Below are 5,558 nucleotides of genomic sequence, written 5' to 3'. Positions count from 1 at the left end.
ATGATGTTAAAATCTTCGGTAGTTTTCTCCTGATTTAAGTAGTTGTGCAAGTAAGGCGGGGCGTCGCCAGCAGCAAAGGCTACAAGAAGGTTTAGAAATATAAACAAAGAAGTTTGAAAAAAGGTTTGGCACTACTAACTTCATAAGTAAACTTCAAAGCAAACATAAGTAAATTTCATACGTGGATGAGGTGAACTTCTATTTTCAAACCTATCATATCGTTCCATATTCAATTGATGGAAAGGGTAAGTGTCCTTTGAACTGATTACACAAGCGATCTGTTGTAGAGCAATAAAAGGAAATAAACTGGAACTGGACAGCAGCATCAGCATCGATCATATATAAGGAAATATCGTAGGTAATTGTTTGGAAGTGCATACCAAATGCTAAGTGTCTTCATTTTCATACACTTATTCAGGAAGATACGAGATATGCTTGCCATCGGGAGCAACCCCAAAGGTCCTGACGTACAGAAGGTAGAGTTTATCATCTAGAGCTCATTGTAGTGACCTAGAAAAGCAATGGAATAGCATAAAGCTAGATATAGTGTTACACTTGCAGAGCACGATTGTTATGACAGTTAATTCACAAGATTTTTTGAGTTGCACCACATGATAAAAAAGTGAACTTCTCCTCATTGACGAACTGAACTTTTACCAAATAAAATAAGGAACCTCGGAACACCACTGTTTTTAATTTAATTGCAATTCCCACATGCTTCAATATTTGTGTTGCGAACAAAGTTAACTCCCGTGCAGACAAAAGCGAACTTTTCCAGTTGATATAAAGTGAACTTTTGTACAATTCTTTAAAAGTGTCAGCGAGAGCAAAGCTAGAACATAACAACTTCTTTTTACACAATAAGAAAGGGGCACCTCCGTCAAGCATTAGCAATTCACAACAAACTACAAGAAATAGCACACGTAACAATCTCTAAAAATAATAACTTCCTCCCACCATTCAATTTGTTTTTAAATCAAAATGAAATGAATTTTCATGCGTGACACAACTGAACTTTCTGCATATTTAAAATGAACTACCCGACAATAAGATGATTTTTCAGCGAGACAAAGTGAAATACCGACGCATTCATATTGAACTTCTGGGCATACGGTTTGAGAAATCGAAGAAAAACACAAGTGACATGAACTGGGTAATTTAGTTAGTACCACACACCATGAAGAAGTACAATAAAAATTAGCAACAGATGCAAACTTCCAGATTTGAAAATAGTGAACTTCGTGACAACAAAATGTGAATCTTTCCCTCGTGGGTAAATTAGACCCTTTTTTGCTGAAAGAAATGAATATCTGCACTATACCAATTGAACTTCTAAAAAATGAAGTGAACTCTCCCGTCAATAAAACTGAACTTCGACAAAAATTGACTTTCACAAGGAACTAAATAAAAAAGTGCATATCTAAACCTAATGGATGAACTAAATAGCAAGTAGCAAGAGATGTAAACTTCATGAATTAGGGGAAGTGAACTACAAGGATTAGAAGAAATGAACTTCACATACTGCACTCGTCCTGGCAATGCTCCTGAGAGAATATCGTCAGCATCCTGTAGCTGCTCGAGTATTTGCGCAAACGCAAACTAACTTCCTGCCAACAGAGAATGAACTTTAGGACAGTAAAAAGGCGAACCTCCTGAATTTTTTAATTGTAGAAGTAACATGTTGTCAGACATACATCAACATATAAATGAATAGTTGAACTCCTAGGCGAGAAAAAAATGAAAATAGCAGTAGATGTGAACTTCGCAAATTAATAGAATTGAGCTTCACAAACTTCTCAAATAAAGAACCGCTGTAGCTTAGCTAGTGAACTTCCTATTTTTCCACTTTTTTTACAGTAAATAGAACTTCTATTCCAGGTCAAAACAAAGTGGGTGTACACTGCTCTGTTTCTCACATTCAGTGTCCATCATCGTTTTTCTTCATGAAACATCACGTTTTTGCAGACTGAACTTCGTAACAAGTGAATTGTGAACTTCCAAATTGCTACTGGCAAATCAATGAGAAAAGGTACACACCAGCAAGATCTATCAGCACAAGAAATGTGGACTTGTTGGGTTCATTATAAATTCTGCTGGCTAGTTGTATAGCTGAAAAGATTTCTCTGGTAAGCATCAAACATGTGCACAAGTTCACGATTATGCGGACTCCCCAAGAATTTCAACGCCATATAGAGGGAACTTCCGGGCTGTTCGAAGTGAACTCCCTAACTAAAATTATGAATCGCGACATGTTTATGCGAACTTTCTATGGTGAAATCCTAGCCCAATCGAAGTAAATTCAACCCAATCAAATTGCACTTCCAACCCATCTGAACATTTTCACTATCCAAAAAAAAGTAGCAAGAGATGTAAACTTCATGAATTTGGAGAAGTGAACTACATGGATTAGAAGAAGTTAACTTCACCAATAGTGCACACATCCTGGCAATGCTCCTGTGAGAACATCGTCGGCATTCTGTAGCCGCTCAAGTAATGTGCAAACGCTGAATTACAACCTTTTTCTTTTTTTCTTATTTTGCCGAGTCAACAATCTATGTCGAATTAGTGAACTGCCTAAATATCATTTATATTTCACAGAGTGCACTTCGATTGTTCAGTAAATGAACTTCTCTACATTTAATAGATGCCTAGATGGACATCCTTTTTTAAAGTAAACATGTGTTTGTTGTTCATAAAACGAACTAGCGAATCTCGAGACAAAATTTCACATAGCAAATCTGCTTAAGTGGACTTATTCTAAATCAGCATCAGGTAGTTTAGAGTTGTGCAGGTCATCGAGCAAGTTCACAAAACCAGTCAGCAGGAAACATATACCTCGAACACGACGACGCACGACCTGGAAACTGTAGCCCCTCATGTCGCCGTCACCCTGGAACAATAGAAGGCCACGCTGGTGCAGGGACGGCGCTCCCAGCGCCTCACGTTGGCTCCTGGCCGCACACACAAGACTGTTGGGGTAGGCGTGGGGTGGACTCCCCGGCGGCCCATGGCGAACTCCAGGATGCTCGAGCCAGGGAAGGGAGATGGGTGCAGCTAGGGGGTTCTAGAATAGTTATTCTCCTTGATATAGCTGGAACTTCTCCTTTAGATAATTGCGAACATGTGTTTCAGTGAACTTCAAACTTTCTTTTATCCTAGAAATACAAAAATCATCAAATTTCACTGCACAGGTTTTTTTCATGCATTAGTACTACATCAGCAACTAACATAACATGAGTTTACGAAAAAAAGAAGCATCATGTAGGGCAAAAATTTCACTTACCAGCTATCCTTCACACTTTAAATGGTATGGACTCCCGGCGGCTGCATGGAAGCCTTCCTGGTCGTGGGGCGCACATCGCAGATGGAGGCTTCAAACTACAAAAGTAAAAGAAGAAAGACATCACAGTTATAAGTCTATTTTGTTCAGGCCTTGAAGGACTAACAGATTTTAAGAATAAGACTCCGTTGACACACACACCTGCAGTTGGGGAAAATCCTCTCTCGGAAGAAACTACACAAATCGAGGAACAACACCTGGCTGGATAACTTCTTCAATTGGAGGGCACCATGTGCAGCCTGATAGAACTATTTTTCAATCCAAAGTGAACTTCATCTAATGAATGAACTTCCTGTGAATAACAAACAAACTAAATGATGATTTTTTGGACGGAAGAAGGTAAAGTTACAAAATGAAGAGCACTTCAATTATTTTATATACAATGAACTACCTATTTTCTTCTATGTGCACTTTCAGACATATACTTTGTATTAATACAGGGCACTGCATAACAATCATTTTTTTAGTGCACACATCCATTCAAAAAATAGATGCAGATTCATGCTGCTCCTCTTGCTAAAGAGGTTCATTTTAAAGAATAAAGCCATAAATTCATATCCTCATCACATATAATACTTCAGACCCTATATAGCTTGTTCCAATGTGAGTAAAATGAGGGTTCGGACAAGGTGCACTTCTGGACCAAAATTAAAACTCGAGAATATGCACTTCTATTTTGGGATCATCTCACTGCTATGAAAACTAAAAGTGCACTCACCAAATAAATTCGTTTGATTGATCATTTATAACCAGATACGAAAACTTCTATTTCACATAAGTGGCATCACTAGTACGCAGCAGTGACAACGGGAGTAATTCACGAACCTGGTGTTAGAGGGAGTAATGCGCTCCGTTGGTGGGCTCCCCGTGGTGGCGGCAGTGAACTCCGCTGGCTCTGTCAGCGCACCGCCCGACTGTGCGATGTGGCCACACGAGGGGGAGTAGGCCGGGGAAGGCAGGACGGCTCCACCCTGTTGAAGCCCGCGCGCCTCCCTTGTGAACTGTCGTGGGTGGTGCCGCCAGACCCATTGGACGGACGGGATGTACCGGCCGACAGCTGTGGGCGCGTGATGCAGGGGAGGGGAGGGCCTCCGCCAGCCTGACACGGTGGAGCCCTCGCTCGCCGGCGACAGGGAAGATGGGGGAGGCGGGGCCTTCGTGTAGTCTGTTGGGAAAGGGCGTCGGGGATGTGGGCTGCGGCAACACGCTGGTGGTTGGAAGTGGGGCGGTGGCCGCGGCGGCGTGCTGGTTGTGGAAAGCGACTCAGGGCGATGCGGCGGCGCGGCGTGGGGAGGCACCCGCGGCGACAGTAGGTGTCGGCGCGCATGGAGGAAGGAGGCCGGGTCGCGCGGTGGAGGATGGACGCCGGAGCCGCGCCGTTGGGGAGGGAGATCGGGCGTCGCGCCTTCGATGGGATGACCGACCATGGCGGCGCGCCGTCGATGGGATGGGCGGATGCCGTGGCGCGCTGGGCGGGTGGCCGGACGAGGCGGCGCGCTGGGCGGGTGTCCGGACGAGGCGGCGCGCTGGGCAGGTGGCCGGACGAGGCGGCGCGCTGGGCAGGTGGCCGGACGCGGCGGCGTGCTGGGTGGGCGGCCGGCCGGCCGGAGCAGGAAGCCGGAGGCGGAGATGGTAGCCATGGGGGCGCGTGGTGGTGGTTTGGTGGATAAGGCTGGGAGTTTTTTTTTTCTTTTTGATAGAAAAGGCAGGGAGTTCTGCGAGAGTGCGTGCGGGGGTGCGGCTAGGTGGGTTTCGGCCTAGATTGCTGGTTGGTTCGGGTTGGCTTGATCGGGATAAGAAACTAAGTCGGAGGTCGGTTCGAGAATAGCTATTCTACAACCCTCTTAAGAGGGGTTCGAGAATAGTCTTGCTCTATATATATATATACTCAATTCATTGTTGGAAGTTTTTATGAAGTAGAAGAATCTCCTGCACACAACTATGCCCAGTGAACCACATACATCATCATGTATGTTTCCACTAAGTTAGTTGCCCGTTTCAACTTTTGGCCTATGAACGGTATTTTAGTCATTCTATTTAGAAAAGATTTGCAAGCGCCAAATGATTCAAAAATCAAATGACTCCAAAAATCCATTTGCATGGAGTTCCTTCATGCATTCCTCTCTAACATGACCTAAATGGCAGTTCCACAAATAGGTGGAATTCAAATCATTTGTCTTATGGCATTTTAGCGTCAGTGTTATGTATGTGTGTTTCA

General features: G+C 43.7%; 1 long non-coding RNA gene across 3 annotated transcripts; it reads right to left on the bottom strand.

Moving 5' to 3' along the window:
- Positions 1-318: 318 nt before the first annotated feature.
- On the bottom strand, positions 319-4,422 carry LOC124676836. Of its 3 annotated transcripts, none has more exons than XR_006993816.1 (6): positions 4,166-4,422; positions 3,482-3,632; positions 3,284-3,378; positions 2,836-3,183; positions 1,523-1,607; positions 319-510 (listed from the first exon to the last, which is right to left on the bottom strand). It is a non-coding gene; the product is annotated as an uncharacterized LOC124676836 (long non-coding RNA). The 3 variants fall into 3 exon arrangements; XR_006993814.1 differs by having other exon boundaries at positions 323-510; positions 2,836-3,155; XR_006993815.1 differs by having other exon boundaries at positions 324-462; positions 2,836-3,155.
- Positions 4,423-5,558: the final 1,136 nt, after the last annotated feature.

This window comes from Lolium rigidum, chromosome 7 (assembly GCF_022539505.1).
Source record: "Lolium rigidum isolate FL_2022 chromosome 7, APGP_CSIRO_Lrig_0.1, whole genome shotgun sequence".
NCBI classification, from domain to species: Eukaryota; Viridiplantae; Streptophyta; class Magnoliopsida; order Poales; family Poaceae; genus Lolium; species Lolium rigidum.
This window is presented reverse-complemented; position numbering and strand designations above follow the sequence as displayed.